We start from the raw sequence: 19,702 nt of genomic DNA on the forward strand, positions 1-19,702 counted from the left end.
TTCTTGAATATCTTCTAATGTTCCCTATTTGATTACATCTCAGATAGCTCCCACTCAATAGCAGATGTCTGGTTAAATAATACTTTTAACCTCTGATTGTTTAGAGAGTTACCTAGTTGTGACTTTTGTATTAGTCTTAAAACTTTAAGTTAAGACTAAGTCATCAACTTAGCAGACTAGTATTTGAAGTGAAAAATACATGCCAGAGATAAAGTAATCAAAATTAAGATACCATAAAATTTTATGAGGATTAAGAATTCTTGGTTCAAGTCATTCGAATGGACTGAACTAGAGTTCTTTATCTTATTCTCATAATTCTGATAAGCTATATCTATCCATGTGAATGGATAGATTTGCTTTTCAGTAGTGTTCTTAAGTACCTATCACAATTATCAACCTAATGAAGATGGGTATAGAACTTTAAAATTCTCCCACTCAATTAAGGTAGTGTGAAACTTTAACAAAGAACTTTCAAAGGTATCATACTTTTACTTACAACAGTAAAAACGAAATGGAACATACAATCAAGATCAAGAATTTATATTGACAATAGCTGACTCATTATATTACTTCTATGTTTAAACAAGATATGTGTTTCATAGGGAATTGTGGAATAGACTCCACCCCTAAGAATATACATATAGGGTACTATGGAAAATCTCCACCCCTAAGTATATAGAGATTATGATCCACCCCTAAAGGTTGTAAAGATCATGATTCTCTTAGTGTGATAGAGTTTATGTGGAGTTGAATACTATCCAGAGTTCATTAGATATAAAAGATCGTTGAACTGCATAGTTTTCTTAACTTTTCTCCACCCCTATCAGATCATAAGATCCTTTTATTAAATAAATTCTTAATAATTGTATTAGAATTAACAATTATTGATAAACATAGAAATAATTTCTAGTGTTTATATAATATAACTCTATGAAGAGTTGTATATATTACAGAATTTGCATCAATAATAAAAACACTTACACATACAAATATACAAATATAATGTGGTAATAATTGATGAAGATAAATTAAATGAAGCTCAATCTCATAAGTTGCAATGTTGAATTTCGAAAAATAAAACTTTATTAATAATAAAATAAAAAAAATATTGCAACAATATGAGAAAAAACAGGGATAAATATCCCTAATTAAAATTTGAAATCCAAATTGTCTTAAACTAAAACAATTAATTCAAATTGAAGAGCTTCATCTTCATCTGGACGATTTTACCCTTTGGTCCAGCTTTCTGAATGAACTCAATTGAGTTCAAGTAGCTGGGCCTATCAGAAGAAGAAAATAAACAAAGTTTAGTCCAGAATCATAAATCCAATTGGATAATAATTCACTAAAACTTTTAAAGTTTATTAATGGAAATACCTTGTTTCTTTGCAAGAAGTTTAGGACACTGGGGTTTCCAATGACCTTTTTCATTGCAGTGGAAACACTTTCCTTTAAGTGTAGCATCACCAGAAGGAGCAGCCTTTTTATTGGCTTTTGTTCGCTTCTTGGTGTTCTTCCACTTCTTCTTCGATTTGGGCTTTGAAGCAGAGGCGACATTTGCTTCAGGTTTCATCGTCCCATTACCATTACCAGGATGAGGTTTACTCCCTTTCTTCTTGGGTCCTCCAATCAAATTTTCATAAGTTTGAAGGTCATTGACTAATTCATGAAAGTCAATTTCCTTCTTATTCATGACATAATTTGATGTGTATGGTAGAAATGCTGGAGTCAGGCTATTCAAGATAAGACTAACTTGAGTAGCACTGTCCATTTCAGCACCATGATCCTGGGCTTCTTGGAAATAACTGGACATGAGGAGGACATGATCACGCACGTTTTGATGAGGTTCCATCCGTGCGTTAATGTACTTCTTAGTCGCGTCAAAGCGTGACTGAAGTGATGCCTTACCGAATAGCTCATTTAACTTCGTCATAACTTCAAGACCTTCTCAGTTTTAGAAAACCGAGTTTTGAGGGTGTCAACCATGCTAGAAAGCATAAAGTATAGAGCTTTGTCATTTGCTTTACGCAACGCTCATACTTTTCTTTCACAGCTTTGGATGCATTATCCCCAGGCACTTCAGGTGACGGCTCAGTTAAAACAAACAAGGCACTTTCTCCTATGAGAGCAATATTAATGTTCTCATTCCATTTATTAAAGTTAGATCCAGTCAGCTTGTTTTCAGTCAACAGTGATAACATGGGATTCATTTTGACAAAACAGGATACTACAAAATAATAGAAATCAAGAAATAGAAATTAATAATGGTTTAACACACAAAATCAATTCAGAAATTATAAGCACATAGCAAGTAGGAATGATATGAGAAAATACTTAAAAAAAAATCAATCCTAAATAATTTCCAAGGTTTTCAACAAACTGATATCAGTGTCCCGTTTAGGCGAGAGTCAAAGCTATCATCCATTGAATAGAGTTGTCAGCTCATCTAAAATGTTAAACATTCTAGCAACCTTTTATTCGATCAAGATCAGAATCCAGCATTGTCCCGTTTAGGCGAGAGTCAAGGCTATTCTATCTTATGAGCTTCTACCATTGTTTCGCAATTTGCAAGTCAAATATGGTCGCCACCATTAGGGTGATCTATACCATATAAAACACTTACAAACCACTTATCATGCGAGATTAAACGGTGCGAAATTGCTAATGAACGTTCCTCCATTAGGGAGGATTACTCACTAAAACAAACGCGGTGTAAAACCCACAATGGAGATCGAATATCTTAATAATAATAAAGCTCATTATTTAAAATGTATTTTCTTTATTATTCTAATAAATAAATCTCATTAAATTCAAAATTTAAGAATTAAAATTCAAAAATAAGAATTTAATATAATATTTATAAAATTATACTAGATGGTGATTGAAATAAAATTAATTATTTCCATCTTAGTAATAATCATAAATATAAATATTAAGGAAATTAATTTAAGTTGAATTAAATAAATAATTAGCAACTTAAAAATTTCCTTTGAGAATATATTTATTGGGTTCGAAAATTTAAAGTATATAAAAATATACAATTTTCGAAAAATAATAAAAATAGAAAAGAAATACTTCAAGCAAAAATATCACCTATCTAGATATTCTTTTGACTAGTTAATTCAATTTCTAATAATATATATTTTAAATTCATTTATTTAAATTAATCAATTATATGAAAAATCATTGATTGAAGTTGGTCTAAGAATTAATTAAAATAAATAATTAATTTACAACCCAATCTATTTTTCAAAATAAAAAAAAAATTCGAAAATATTGCATAAATAAAATGCAAATTTCGAAATTGATTAATAAAGTAAAGAAAAAATATATATTTTGAAAATTATTTAAATTTAAGTTGAAAAATTAAATTTCAACCTAAAAATAATTTTCTATTTAATTAAGTGTCATGAAAAATCAATAAATATTTAAGTATCATGATGAAAATCAACTTAGATATTTAGATTTTTCAACTTAATTAAATGTAATAAATTCAAGAAATAATAATTAAGTGTAGAGAAGGCTTAATTATTAATTTCTATTTAATACTAGGAAAAATATACTCAATAAAATTGTACCAAAATTAATTATTTAAATAATTAATTTCACAAAGTATAATTTTCCTATTTAAATATTAGAAATAATAAGTAGTCTAGAAATTACTATCTAGAAAATATCTTATTTGACTAAGTATCTTTTCAAAAATTTGAAAAATATCTAATTTAAGTTATATAGAAAAAATCTAAAACTTAAATAATTTCAAATCTAGATTTAATTAAATATCACAAATTAAGTTGTAACCACTTAATTTGAAGATATCTTTTTAAAGTTAATATTTGAAAAGATATTAACCAAAAAAAATATCTAAAATATTCCATTTTAAGTTAATATTTGAAAAGATATTAACTTAAAAAATATCTTAAGAATCTTTAATAACTAATGCCTAGGATTCCTCAACTTGATTTAAAATTTAAATCAAATATTCAAATTTAAGTTAGTTAAGAAAAATCAGTTGATACAACTAATTTATAACTTAAATAGGAATATTTAATTAAATAAGCTCCAGAAAGAATCTAGTTAGTTAAAATTCTATATTTAATTAAATACAAGAAAAATACAAATAGTTTGTCTAGAAATAATATCTAAAACTAGAAGTGTTTTTCTTAAAATTAACTTTAAAATATTAAAATGAAAAATAAATTTTCATATATTTTAAAAGTTAATTATGTTGCTAATTCAATTTTATTAGGTCAAACTAATATAATTAACCTAGTACAGTTATTCAAATCAGGCAAATGGGCCTTCACAATTGGGGTAGTTCATGTGAGGGGGTGCTGGGTTCAGTATGTCGTACCCACTTCTATGGCTCCCAACTCTCACACGAGGCCCAAAAGAGAGGAATTTAACCTTAAAATAAATAACTGTTATTAATTGAATAGGTTCAATAACTAAATGGACCTAAATAAAATCTATCATGGTGTGACATTTTATTTAGCAACAACCTATATGCATCTATATAATAAAATAAACATATAGGCTCACACAGGCACACTTTGGATGGATCCTATCATGTTGCTAGGTCATACACAGATGAAAGAAGATTGTAAAATTTACCTGTTACAAATTATTAACTTGACCAAGGGAGCCATCAGATCATTAGATCTCGCAAAAAGTAACCATGGCTATTTGCAATCAAGTAATAATAGGTTTTTAAAACTTACACACAAGCTAAAAACACATACTCCTGCAACAAGGTTAGCTGGATAGTTGGAAGTATGATTTATTTAATTTTAAATAAATAATTTCGAAAAATAAATAATAAATAAAAAAAAATTTAATTAATTTCGAAAAATAATAAAAAAAATTAATTAATTTCGAAAATAAAATAAAAATAAATTTAAAATTTCGAAATTATTTTAAAAAAAAAATATTTAAAATTAAACCTACTATTTGAAAAATTAGGTTTCAACCAACCTAAATATCATTTCAAAATTTGCTAACTACTTTTAAGAATTAAATGTTATTTTAAAAATAAAAATAAAATAAAAATGGAAAACATAAATAAAATATCTTTTCAGATTTTTAAATTTAATTTAAATAAATAAAATAACAAAATTTAAAAGTTAGCAAAATATCTTATATCTATTTAAAATTACATGATTATAAATATCTTATTTTAAATTTAAATAAGGTCAAAATATCTAAAAAGATTTAAAAAATCTTAATAGATAAGATATTTTTAAAATATCTTAAAAGATAAGATATTTTTAAATATCTTAAAAGATATTATAAATATCTTTAAAAGATATTATAAATATCTTAAAAGATAAGATATTTTTAAATATCTTAAAAGATATTATAAATATCTTAAAAGATATTTTAAATATCTTAAAAAGATCTGACCTTAAATTTAAAAAAAATATAATCAAATTTAAAAATAAGATAAATTTTTAAGCAAAAAGATAAATACTAGTTCTATTCAAATTCAAATTACACTAATATCTTGAATTAAATTAAAAAAAAATAAATTAATTCAAAATGATAATTAGAATTGAATTAGGAATAGTAATAGTATATATATAAAACCATACAAAAAATTGGAAGTTAATTCCATGAAAAAGTATGAAAAATTGAAGAAAATTGAAAAAATTCGAAACTGTACGGACAGTTCTGCGATCGCAGGAAACTATCAGCACAGCCCCGATTTTGTCAAATCTTCAAAAAATCATAACTAATTCAAATAAAATCCAAATTGAGTTCTGTAAAAGGCTAACTTGCTTAATTTTTTCCATACCATCCAATAAAAATAATTCCAGAACCGAAATAACAATTATTGTTCACGAAAATTTCACAAACATCAATCAGTCATCAAATAACACTCAATACAACATGATACCATCCAAAGAACATACAAACAATCGTTTTAAAGTCCAAATTACATGCAAGTAAATCAATTACCATGGCTCTGAGGCCAGTTGTTGGGAATTATTTTACCAGGATCTTAGATCTACTCACAAGTATGTTTATTAACATCCTAAATATGAACTTTCTAAAACGATAAAATAAACACATATAAAGTTAAGAAAACCTTACATTGATGCAGCGGAATAAATGTCTCCTTCCACTCAGATCTCTAACCCTTGATTCCTTTCTGTAGCAGAGTATAATCAAGATCTGAGCCCAAATCTCCTTCTTCTTCAAGCTTTGATCCTTCACAGTCTTCCAATCTATGATTGAGTTACTGCTTGCTGTGTGTGGGCACTTACTCTTTCACTAGGGTCACGAAAAAGATGAAGAAGAAAAGAGCGAGAGGTTTCGGCCAAAGTATAGAAAGTGGGGAAGGCTCAGTTTTTCTGAAGAGAGAAATTTCTGTCAGAAAAGATTATTGAAAACTTGTATTTTGACTGAGCCATCACTTTCTATTTATAGGCAACTTACTAGGTTTAAGTTTAGAATTATTTGGCATTAAAATAATGAAAATAATAATTTGAAAAAGCCTTATAAGTGGCCGGCCATAGGTGTTGTAATGGGCCCCACTTAATTTTGCAATTTTATCAAATTTTATCTCTATTTTCTCAAAAATACCAATTTTCCAATTCTAACCTTTTAAATGCCAAAACTAATTATTTAATAATTAAAATACATTATTAAATAATATTGTCATTTAATTTAATTATTAATTAGACATATAAAGTCTATTAATAAATAAATAAACCTAGAAAACTCTTTTCCTTACAATTTCACCCCTGCTTAGTGAAAATTCATAAAATCAGACATAGTCTAACTTTAGAATTATAATTGATCAATCACGAATCAATTAATGAGTCTTACAAGCAGAATGTTCTCAACTAGAATGGGGACCATGGGTCTATATAACCGAGCTTCCAATAAGTGAACCAAATTTACCAAGTAAATTCCTACTTATTAATTCTTCGTTGAATCCACTCTTAGAACTTAGAATTGCACTCTCAGACTTATATAGAGCATATTGTATGTTTCACGATACCAATATACTATCTCATTTAACCATTGTTATAATCTTATTGTGATTTAAAGATCCTCTATATAGATGATTTACATCGAGATGGGATTTCTTTACCGTTCTCACCTCGATGTATTTTGCCCACTTAAAACACTTAGCTACCTGTAAATGGTGTTTAATGATCTAATAATTAGTCAGTTAAACAAGAGCTCATCCATTTACTTCTATTTGCTAAGCTCGAAGGGAATCATCACTTAACTTCTATACACCAGTAGAAGCTATAGATTCCATATTTATGTTCAGCACTCCCACTCAATCATACTATCATGTTCCCAAAATATACGTATCACCCTGACCCAAAAGTAGGCTTAACTAATAAATCAAAGAACATGAATAGCACTCCTGAGTTGAGCCTAAGCATATCAGGATTTAGATTCTTTTCAATCTTAAGATCAACTACTGATATTGACTTGGAAAGATATGTATAACGGTAAGTTTGTAATATCTTAACTTAGTTGCAATATCGGTCCAGTCCAATGTATACTCCATACATTCGAAACTAGTATACTTTACTAATGTCCTGGAAAGAACATAACACTTACTCCAAGTGTAAGTACACATCATCGCTGATTATCACATTAGTGTAAATCCAATAACACTGATGAAACAAGGACCAAAACTTTTGATTCATATGATCACAATCACATTCCACTGTGTTGACGATACTGTAATTGTGAATAAACATATGATCTGGATTTAACTGATTTTGTGTGTATGAATGTAATAAACATATTAAACATATTAAACCATCAGCATGTAAAATTCATGCAAACATCAATCACTTCAAATTTCTTATATTGATAACTAATCAGATTGTAAAGAGTTTTATTTAGGGCATAAAACCTAACAGTTTAGCCAAGCTCGAAGGATATCATCGTTTCACTTCTAAATTCCAATAGAAGTTATAGACTCCATATTTATGTTAGCGCTCCCACTCAATTATACTATCATGTTCCCAAAATGTACGTATCACCCTGACCCAAAAGTAGGCTTAACTAACAAATCAAAGAACATGTATAATACTCTTGAGATCGAGCCTAACCATATCAGAATTAAGATCATTTGATCTAGGATCAACATGTGATATTGAATTGAATAGATATTACGGTAAGTTTTAATATATCTAATCAAAGTTCAATATCGGTTCCTTCCGATGTATACTCCATACATCCGATACTGGTAAACTTTGCCAATGCCCTGGAAAGGACATAACACTTTTCCAAGGTGTAAGAATACCTATCGCTGATTGTCATGTCAGTCTAAATCCAGTGAACTGACAAATCAGGGAATAAACTTTCGATCATATAATTAAGATTATATTCCACTGTGCTGACAACACTATAATCATTAACAAATTCATATGTTCTGGACTTACCGTAATATCTATTCAATTCAATATCACCTAGTTGATCATAGATCAAATGATCTTAATCCTGATATGGTTAGGTTCGATCTCAAGAGTATTATACATGTTCTTTGATTTGTTAGTTAAGCCTACTTTTTGGTCAGGGTGATACGTACATTTTGGGAACATGGTAGTGCAATTGAGTGGGAGCGCTAAACATAGATATGGAATCTATAGCTTTTATCAGGGTATAGAAGTGAAATGATAATTGTTGGAAATTATTTTACCAGGATCTTAGATCTACTCACAAGTATGTTGATTAACACCCTAAATATGAACTTCCTGAAGGAAACTAGAAGTAAAAGTGTAAATTTCCTGAAGCCTTCACTATCTATTTATAGCATTCCACATAGGGTTGGGTTTGAATTATTTGGCATTAAAATAATGAAAATATCAAATGATAATGCCTATAAAAGTGGCCGGCCATGGCTATATGGATTTGGGCCTCACTTTTTGCAATTTTGGAGTTTTATCATTTCTGCATCTCATTTTTCCAAAAACGCCAATTTTCAAATTCAACCATTTAAATGCCAATTATAACTATTTAATAACTATAAATAATTATTAAATAATATTGTCATTTATCATATTTATTAATTGAACCATACAAAGTATCTTAATTAATAAATATGCCCTAAAAACTCTTTCTTTACAATTTCGCCCTTACTTAGTGAAAAATTCACAAATAGACATAGTCTAATTTGAGAATTATAATTGATTAATCAAAACCAATTAAATGAGTCTTACAAGTAATATTATCTCAACTAGTGGGGGGACCATGGGTCTATATAACCGAGCTTCCAATAAGCAGATCAAGAATTTATAACCTAAATTCACTGACTTATTAATTCTTTGTTGAATCCACGCATAGAACTTAGAATTGCACTCTCAGTATATAGAATGCTCTATATGTTCCACCATATAGACACGTCATTAGTTATCCATTGTTATAATCCTAATTTGATCAATGATCCTCTATATGAATGATCTACACTGTAAAGGGATTAGATTACCGTGACACCCTATAATGTATTTTATCCTTAAAACACTAAACCCCGTATAAATGATATTTCAGCTATGTGAAATGAGTACTCCACCATTTATTTTCGTTTGGTCAAGCTCGAAGGAGATCATCCTTTACTTTCTATTCGCCAGATAGAAGCTATAGATTCCATATTTATGTTAGCGCTCCCACTCAATTGCACTACCGTGTTCCCAAAATATACGTATAACCCTGACCCAAAAGTAGGCTTAACTAACAAATCAAAGAAGACGAATAACACTCTTGAGATTGAACCTAATCATATCAGGATTAAGATCATTTGATCTAGGATCAACTAGGCGATATTGACTTGAATAGATATTACGGTAAGTTTGATAAATCTATGTCAAAGTTCAATATCGGTCCCTTCCGATGCATACTCCATGCACCCAACCTGAGCTTTACTTTAACCAATGCTCTGGAAAGAACATAACATTTCTCCAAATACAAGTAAACTTTGTTGTAGATTATCATATCAGTAAAACCCTGTGTCTGATAAATCTAGGAATTTTTATTCACATAGTCATGTTTATTTTCCAATGTGTTGACAACACAATAAACAGGATCAAGTATGTGAAAATGGTTTCAGATGAATTTATAAATCAAATAGACAAGCAATTGATAAGATGAACTAAAACATACACAAATGAATGTAAAATACTTCTGTTTCTTTATTGATGTTGAATAAAATGGATTACATTGAAATGGAGTTTTATTTAGGGCATAAAACCCAAAAAAAATTTCCTTCGAGCTTGGCTAAACAGAGATAAATAGTTGAGTACTCATTTCAGTGATTATGTTTAGTTCACTGAAATATCATTTATAAGTGGCTAAGTGTTTTAAGGATAAAATACATTGAAGGGTGTAACGGTAATTTAATCCCTATACAATGTAAATAATCTATAGAGGATCATTGATTATTGGGATTATAACAATGGATAACTGATAGCGTATCTATATCATGGACATATAGAGCGTTCTATATAACTGAGAGTGCAATTCTAATTTCTATGGTGGATGCAGCAAGGAATTAATAAGTCAGTGAATTTACTTGGTAAATTCTGGGTATGCTTATTGGAAGCTCAGATATATAGGCCCATTGTAACGCCCTGTCCAACAGGGACGCCACGTGTGTGTGCTTTATTTAAAATACCAATAATTATATAAGATGTAATTATACTAAAAGTGTGGGTAATTAAATTTTTGATAGTTAAAACTCAACCTTTAAACTGTTTAACAAAAGATAAGTAACATGATTTATGGGGTCCCCCTGTTTTCAAAATATTTACAAACTGGTTTCAAAGTAATTTACAACATAAGCTTTATATTTTCCAAAATACAATCAAAATAGAGCATCCTGTAAACTGGGCTGCCTACGGCTGGTATGTACATTGCTGCTGCGACCATAACTCATGGTTGTTCGACTTTAGCCTTTCCTTTACCTGCACCATAAAGCACCAGTGAGTCACAGAGACTCAGCAAGAAAGTGATCAAAACAATAATTGAAAGAAAATGATTATCAACTTATTCTCATGCCATTATGTTTACTCACTATTCGATAATAATAAGCATTCCTTTAAACATCACACATTCTTGGTACTTAATAAAGTACCACTTTTTACCACTCGTCACATACGAGCTGAATATGTCACTATCGTTGCCCGATAAAGCAAACGATAAGTAAGAAACCTAACCGCGGTTTCAAGAGTAATTACTCATAACGGTAACAACCGTTTCCAACCCTAGGTCATAACCTAGGCTTAATAAGCTTTAATCAACATCATGATAATAATTAAGGTCACCTCCATTCATTCATCGATTTTTAACCACATACGGTGCTTACCACTTTTCTTACCTTAATTCAGAAGTCAAGAATATGGCCGACCTGGGTGGAAAAACAAGCTAGGCAATCCCGGTCCTATGTCACGACAATTGAAACACAATAAATACCTTAACATAATATTCTGGATTAAAACCCTAATTTAAAACCGATTAGACTTAGCCTTCACCATCTATATAATAATTCAAATAACTCAAAATTATTCAAAGGCAGGTACTAGGTTCAACCCCGAGCTAAACACGGTTCAGAGAAAAACCCGAGAAATTTTCCCCTGCTGTAACCGGTCGACCGGTTCTGATACAGCAGAACCAACCGGTCGACCGGTTGCTGTCAGACTCAGAAAATTTACGGTTTTTCTCCCCCAGCTCGAACCAAAACAATTTCAGACCTAATTAGCACTTCCAGAACAGTTTAATATACCAAATATAACATATTCAACACATCATTTAATCACAATTCACCATTTAACTCAAAATCAACATCTTACTTGACAATTTGCATTAAAACATCACTTTCAACACCTATTTAATTGAACAGCCCTTAATCTCACTCAATCTTCATTCAAACAAGTTTCAAATCAACCCTAAGAACCTACCCTAACCTCAGTTTATACCCCAGCTCAGGATTAAATGAAAACCTTACCAAAACCTAACTAAACTCAAAGAAATTAATTAAGGGAAGAGTAAAAGGATCATACCTTCACTTAGCTAGCTTCTAGGGTTAGGATTAGCTCAAGAAATTGAAGAAAAGAAATGAGTTTTCCTTGGTTTCCAGCTGCCTCAAGAATCGGCAAGAGAGGAAGAAGAAGAAGAGCTTGAAGTTATGTGTTTTTGCTTGCTTTCTTGCCTTGGAAGCAACTTAAATAAGGTTGCTCTCTCTTTTTTTTTTTTACTAACAATCAGCCCACCAACAATTGAAAAGTCAAGAAGTCAAAACATAAAAAAGAAAAAAATGACTAATTTACCCTTAAAAAAAAACTTAAACTAAAATTATAACCTAGGGGTAGGGGTGTTCATAAAAACCGAAAAACCGAAACCGACCATCAAACCGACCAGACCGTAACCGAATTTTCGGTTCCACGTCATCACCGAATTTGGCGGTCGGTTTCGGTTTTTTTGACACGGCGGTCGGTTTCGGTTCTTGAAATAAAAAAATAGTTTAACCAAAAAACCGTCAAAACCGCCAAAAACCGCCCAAAACCGCCAAAAACCGCCCAAAACCGCCCAAAACCGCCTAAAACCGCCAAACCGAAAACCGCCAAAAACCGTACGGTCGGTTTTATACGGTTATAATTTCTAAACGGTCGGTTACGGTTTTCGTAAAATAAAAACCGTAACCGTCCGGTCGGTTATAAAATTTTAAAAACCGACCATAACCGACCGATTTTCACCCCTACCTAGGGGCATTTTGGTAATTTTTACTAACTCCCCAATCCAACATTCTAATAAAATTCTAACTTAATCCGGGATATTCTCAAAATAATTCTTTCATTTAATGTCGTGACATTGCTAATCACATAGCTAAATTTCCACAATTACCGGGCCCAAAATAACGTATTTCATTAATTAATTGCTCAACAATTACCTAAGTAAGATCATAATCCTACTTCATTTCCCAAGTAATTACATATTTAATAAAATATGTCCATTTAAATATTATTTATTTTCTGGGATATTACAACTATCCCCCACTTATAGGAATTTCGTCCTCGAAATTTACCTGAAAAGCTCGGGATACAACTCCCGCATCTGCGACTCTAATTCCCAAGTCGCTTCTTCAACTTTGCTGTTCCGCCACAACACTTTGACTAGTGGAATAGTCTTGTTTCGCAACACCTTTTCTTTCCTGTCTAAGATGTTTGTCTTTTGGATTTGTTCTTTATACGACAGGTCGGTTTGAAGCTCAATGTCTTCATAACTTAAGATATGAGTTGTATCAGATACATATTTCCAAAGCATCGAGACATGAAACACGTTATGAACCCCTGATAAAGCAGGAGGTAGAGCCAACCGATAAGCTACCTGACCTACTTTCTCAAGAATCTCAAATGGACCAATAAATCTGGGACTCAACTTTCCTTTCTTCCCGAACCTTCGAATTCCTTTCATTGGGGACACCCGAAGAAAAACAAAATCCCCAACTTGGAATTCAACATCTCTACGCTTTGGATCTGCGTAGCTTTTCTGTCTACTTTGGGAAGCAAGCATACGAGCTCGAATCTTTTCAATAGCCTCGCTCGTTCTTTGGACAGCTTCGGGTCCAAGGTACCTACGTTCACCAGCCTCATCCCAGTGAATAGGTGATCGACATTTCCTTCCATAAAGCATCTCATACGGAGCCATGCCAAAGGTACTCTGATAACTATTGTTATAAGAAAACTCAATCAGAGGTAGGTACTTGTTCCAAGAACCTTCAAAGTCCATTACACATGCCCTCAACATATCCTCAAGTATCTGGATAGTCCTTTCAGATTGACCATCGGTTTGAGGATGAAAAGGCATGTCTTGAATTTCAACTTAGTACCCATTGCTGTAAACTTTCCCAGAATTTGGATGTAAATTTTGGATCTCGATCTGAAACTATCGACTTTGGGGCACCATGAAGTCGAACTATTTCCTTAATATACAAATCAGCATATTGATCCACTGTATACGTTGTCCTCACCGGGAGGAAGTGAGCAGACTTCGTATATCGATCCACTATCACCCAAATAGAATCATAATACCCTACTGTTCTGGGCAATCCTACCACAAAATCCATGTTGATGTCTTCCCATTTCCATTCAGGAATCTTTAGAGGTTGAAGCAAACCTGCCGGCCTTTGATGTTCTGCTTTAATTTGTTGACAGGTTAAGCATTTTGACACATATTCAACAATATCCCTCTTCATGCCCGGCCACCAATATAAAGCTTTCACATCATGATACATCTTGGTTGTTCCCGGGTGTAAGGAGTACGGTGTAGTATGAGATTCATCAAGAATCTCTTGTCTGATTTCTTTATCAACCGGTACACAGATTCTGTTTTTGTATCGCAACAACCCATCAGATAAGCACGAAAAGTCCCTTGCCAATCCAGCCTCTAACTTCTCCTTGTGTCCCTGTAGCTCAAGGTCACCTTGTTGGGCTACTCTAATTCTTTCCAATAGATTAGATTGTATGGTGATATTAGCAAGTTTTCCAATGACAAATTCAATTCCCGCTCTCGTCATATCCTCAGCCAACTTTGCTGAGATTTCCTTTAGTTCACAAACTTGCCCTGGTCCTTTCCGACTTAGAGCATCCGCTACCACATTTGCTTTACCAGGGTGGTAGAGAATCTCGCAGTCATAATCTTTGACCAGTTCTAACCATCGTCGTTGCCTCATATTTAAATCCTTCTGAGTGAAAAAGTACTTGAGGCTTTTGTGATCTGTATAAATTTCACACTTCTCACCGTATAGATAGTGACGCCAAACTTTTAGTGCAAAGACAACCGCTGCTAATTCAATATCATGGGTAGGATATCGTTGTTCATACTCCTTCAATTGCCTGGATGCATAAGCAATCACTTTCCCTGACTGCATAAGAACACAACCTAACCCTTGTTTGGATGCATCACAATAAATCACAAACTTTTCATCACCTTTTGGTAAGGTTAGCACAGGAGCGGTAATCAACCTTTGCTTCAATTCCTGGAAACTACCTTCACACTTGTCAGTCCAAACAAACTTACAATTCTTTCGGGTCAACTCAGTTAAAGGCGTAGAAATCTTTGCAAAGCCCTCAACAAATCTTCGGTAATACCCTGCTAACCCCAGGAAACTTCTAACTTCAGTTGCTGACTTAGGTCGAGGCCAGTCACGAACTGCTTCAATCTTTACTGGATCCACTAAAATACCATTTTTACTCACCACATGCCCCAAGAAACTCACCTGAGGTAACCAGAATTCACATTTCTTAAACTTGGCATACAACTTATGCTCCCTGAGACGTTGTAATACCATTCGAAGATGTCTTTCGTGAGTCTCTTCCGAGTCTGAATAAGTTAGAATATCATCGATAAAGACAATAACAAAATCATCCAGAAAATATTTGAACACTCGGTTCATCAAGTCCATAAATGCTGCCGGGGCATTTGTTAATCCGAAGGACATTACCAGGAATTCATAATGACCATACCGGGTCCGAAAAGCTGTCTTGGGAATATCCTCCTCTCGAATCCTCAGTTGGTGATAACCAGATCGAAGATCAATCTTAGAAAAGACAGTTTTACCCTGCAACTGATCAAATAAATCATCTATTCTTGGTAAAGGGTACTTATTCTTCACTGTCAATTTGTTTAACTCCCGATAATCTATACACATTCGTAAAGTTCCATCTTTCTTTTTCACAAACAAAACTGGTGCACCCCAAGGTGAAGTACTAGGTCTAGTAAATTTTAAATCCATCATCCCCTGTAATTGAACTTTTAACTCTTTCAGCTCTGCAGGTGCCATCCTGTAGGGAGCTTTCGATACAGGCTCAGCTCCTGGTATTAAATCAATCTCAAAATCAATTTCACGTTTTGGTGGCAACCACAGTAACTCTTACGGGAACACATCCGAAATTCTCGAACCACTGGGACATGCTCCGGTCCCGCTAGTGGTTCTGGAAATATCCACAACACTTGCCAAGAAACCAATGCACCCCTCACACAACAAATCCCTTGCCTTAAGGGCTGAAATTAAGGAATCGAGATCCTTGCATCTTACCTACAAATACAAAAGGGTCCTCGCCCTCAGGCTGAAAAGTTACCATCTTTCTTTTACAATCAATGGTGGCGTTGTATTTAGCAAGCCAATCCATCCCCAAAATAACATCAAAATCCTCCAGATTTAATTCTATCAGATCAACTGATAACTCTCTTCCTTCCACAAACACTGGAAGGGATCGAACCCACCTGCTGGAGATAACCAACTCCCCAGTAGGCAACAAGGTTCCAAAACCTCTAGAAAGCACATCACTAGGTTTATTCAGCTGCTCAATTATTCTACTTGAAATATAAGAATGCGTCGCACCAGAATCAATTAACACAGTCAATAAAGTACCAACAACAGAAAGCTGACCTGTCACAGTAGAAGGACCAGCATCAGCCTTAGCTTGAGTCAGGGTAAACACTCGGGCAGGAGCGGGTGTATCATCCTTCTTTTGCTCTAGCCGTAGCAATTGTGGACAATTTCTCTTCATATGACCCACCATTCCACAGTGGAAACAGGCCCTAGCCTCGCCCAGGTGATGCTTTTTACACCTCGGACATTCAGGAAAAGTCCGCCAGTTTTCGTTTCCACTACGACGGAAACCTTGGTTACCCTGGAATCTTTTGTTTGGGCCTGCCGCTGATGATTCACTAGGTCTTTTCCTGCGGTCACCAAGATCAGTACCCCTACCCAAACCAGCACCTGCTGTTTGCTTCCATGAATCTCTTCTGGCAATATTTTTCTTTCGTATCTGAGCCTCTGCACCCTCAGAAACTAAAGCCAACTCAACTATTTGAGCATAAGTTCGGGCAACCCCCGGTTGTTTAGAAGCAACAATCACATCCCGGGCGATGTGTTCATCCAGCCCCCGTATAAACTTTGCTTTTCTAGCAGCTTCAGTAGCCACCTCATCTGAGGCAAACTTTGCCAATCGATCAAACTTAGTAGCATACTCTGTCACAGTCATACTACCCTGAGTTAACCGTATAAACTCTTCTGCCTTTGCTGCCTTAATAGACTCATTATAATACTTCTCATAAAATAAGGCCCGAAAAGTTTCCCAGGTCATGTTATTCAGATCATGGCCCTGAGATACAATCTCCCACCAAATACGGGCATCATCTCGAAGCATATAGGTAGCACACCTGACCCGATCATTATCTTCAACTCGCATAAAATCAAAAATGGATGTTATCATACTCATCCATTGCTCCGCCTTGAGTGGATCAGCACCACCCTCAAACAACTTTGGCGGATGCAGCTGCGAACCGCTCATACAATGGTTCTAAACGATTCCCTGCATCCGGTGGAACTACTAGAGGTGCCGGAGGATCAGGATTAAGATTTAGAGCAGGCTGAGCTCGCTGCTCTCTTAATTCTCTGATTTGCTCACCCTGCTGCCGAATAGTTTCTTGCATAGCAGCATATAACTCTTCCCAATTAGGTGGTGGTAAAGGGTTCTCACCCTCACCGGCAGCCCCGAGCCCAGCTAGCTCGCGGGTACCCCTACCAGTCCGCCTCGGGTGCATAACTATACACTTGCGATCACATTCCAAGTAATAACATTACTGATAAGTATTTCCATATATTATAATTCTTCCCACACCATTCCGATACCAACATAATTCAAATAATCAGGTAATCAGAAAATTAACAAGCTATCTTTTAACTTAAAGCTTACTAAACCATGAGTCGATCAGGTCCTTGCAGCCAATGTACATATCAAACCAGTCTTCAGGATCTAAAAACCTTGGCGCTCTGATACCATGTTGTAACGCCCTGTCCAACAGGGACGCCACGTGTGTGTGCTTTATTTAAAATACCAATAATTATATAAGATGTAATTATACTAAAAGTGTGGGTAATTAAATTTTTGATAGTTAAAACTCAACCTTTAAACTGTTTAACAAAAGATAAGTAACATGATTTATGGGGTCCCCCTGTTTTCAAAATATTTACAAACTGGTTTCAAAGTAATTTACAACATAAGCTTTATATTTTCCAAAATACAATCAAAATAGAGCATCCTGTAAACTGGGCTGCCTACGGCTTTGGTATGTACATTCTTCTTTGCGACCATAACTCATGGTTGTTCGACTTTAGCCTTTCCTTTACTGCACCATAAAGCACCGGTGAGTCACGAGACTCGGCGAAAGTGATCAAAACAATAATTGAAAGAAAATGATTATCAACTTATTCTCATGCCATTATGTTTACTCACTATTCGATAATAATAAGCATTCCTTTAAACATCACACATTCTTGGTACTTAATAAAGTACCACTTTTTACCACTCGTCACATACGAGCTGAATATGTCACTATCGTTGCCCGATAAAGCAAACGATAAGTAAGAAACCTAACCGCGGTTTCAAGAGTAATTACTCATAACGGTAACAACCGTTTCCAACCCTAGGTCATAACCTAGGCTTAATAAGCTTTAATCAACATCATGATAATAATTAAGGTCACCTCCATTCATTCATCGATTTTTAACCACATACGGTGCTTACCACTTTTCTTACCTTAATTCAGAAGTCAAGAATATGGCCGACCTGGGTGGAAAAACAAGCTAGGCAATCCCGGTCCTATGTCACGACAATTGAAACACAATAAATACCTTAACATAATATTCTGGATTAAAACCCTAATTTAAAACCGATTAGACTTAGCCTTCACCATCTATATAATAATTCAAATAACTCAAAATTATTCAAAGGCAGGTACTAGGTTCAACCCCGAGCTAAACACGGTTCAGAGAAAAAACCCGAGAAATTTTCCCCTGCTATTGTAGGTCGGCCAGGTTCGATACGGCGAACCAGCCGATCGGCCGGTTCTTTGTCAGACCAGAAAATTTCTGGTTTTTCTCCCCCAGCTCGAACCAAAACCATTTCAGACCTAATTTGCACTTCCAGAACAGTTTAATATACCAAATATAACATATTCAACACATCATTTAATCACAATTCACCATTTAACTCAAAATCAACATCTTACTTGACAATTTGCATTTAAACATCACTTTCAACACCTATTTAATTGAACAGCCCTTAATCTCACTCAATCTTCATTCAAACAAGTTTCAAATCAACCCTAAGAACCTACCCTAACCTCAGTTTATACCCCAGCTCAGGATTAAATGAAAACCTTACCAAAACCTAACTAAACTCAAAGAAATTAATTAAGGGAAGAGTAAAAGGATCATACCTTCACTTAGCTAGCTTCTAGGGTTAGGATTAGCTCAAGAAATTGAAGAAAAGAAATGAGTTTTCCTTGGTTTCCAGCTGCCTCAAGAATCGGCAAGAGAGGAAGAAGAAGAAGAGCTTGAAGTTATGTGTTTTTGCTTGCTTTCTTGCCTTGGAAGCAACTTAAATAAGGTTGCTCTCTCTCTTTTTTTTTTTTTTTTTACTAACAATCAGCCCACCAACAATTGAAAAGTCAAGAAGTCAAAACATAAAAAAGAAAAAAATGACTAATTTACCCTTAAAAAAACTTAAACTAAAATTATAACCAGGGGCATTTTGGTAATTTTTACTAACTCCCCAATCCGACATTCTAATAAAATTCTAACTTAATCCGGGATATTCTCAAAATAATTCTTTCATTTAATGTCGTGACATTGCTAATCACATAGCTAAATTTCCACAATTACCGGGCC

This window comes from Cannabis sativa, chromosome 2, assembly GCF_029168945.1.
Source record: "Cannabis sativa cultivar Pink pepper isolate KNU-18-1 chromosome 2, ASM2916894v1, whole genome shotgun sequence".
NCBI classification, from domain to species: Eukaryota; Viridiplantae; Streptophyta; class Magnoliopsida; order Rosales; family Cannabaceae; genus Cannabis; species Cannabis sativa.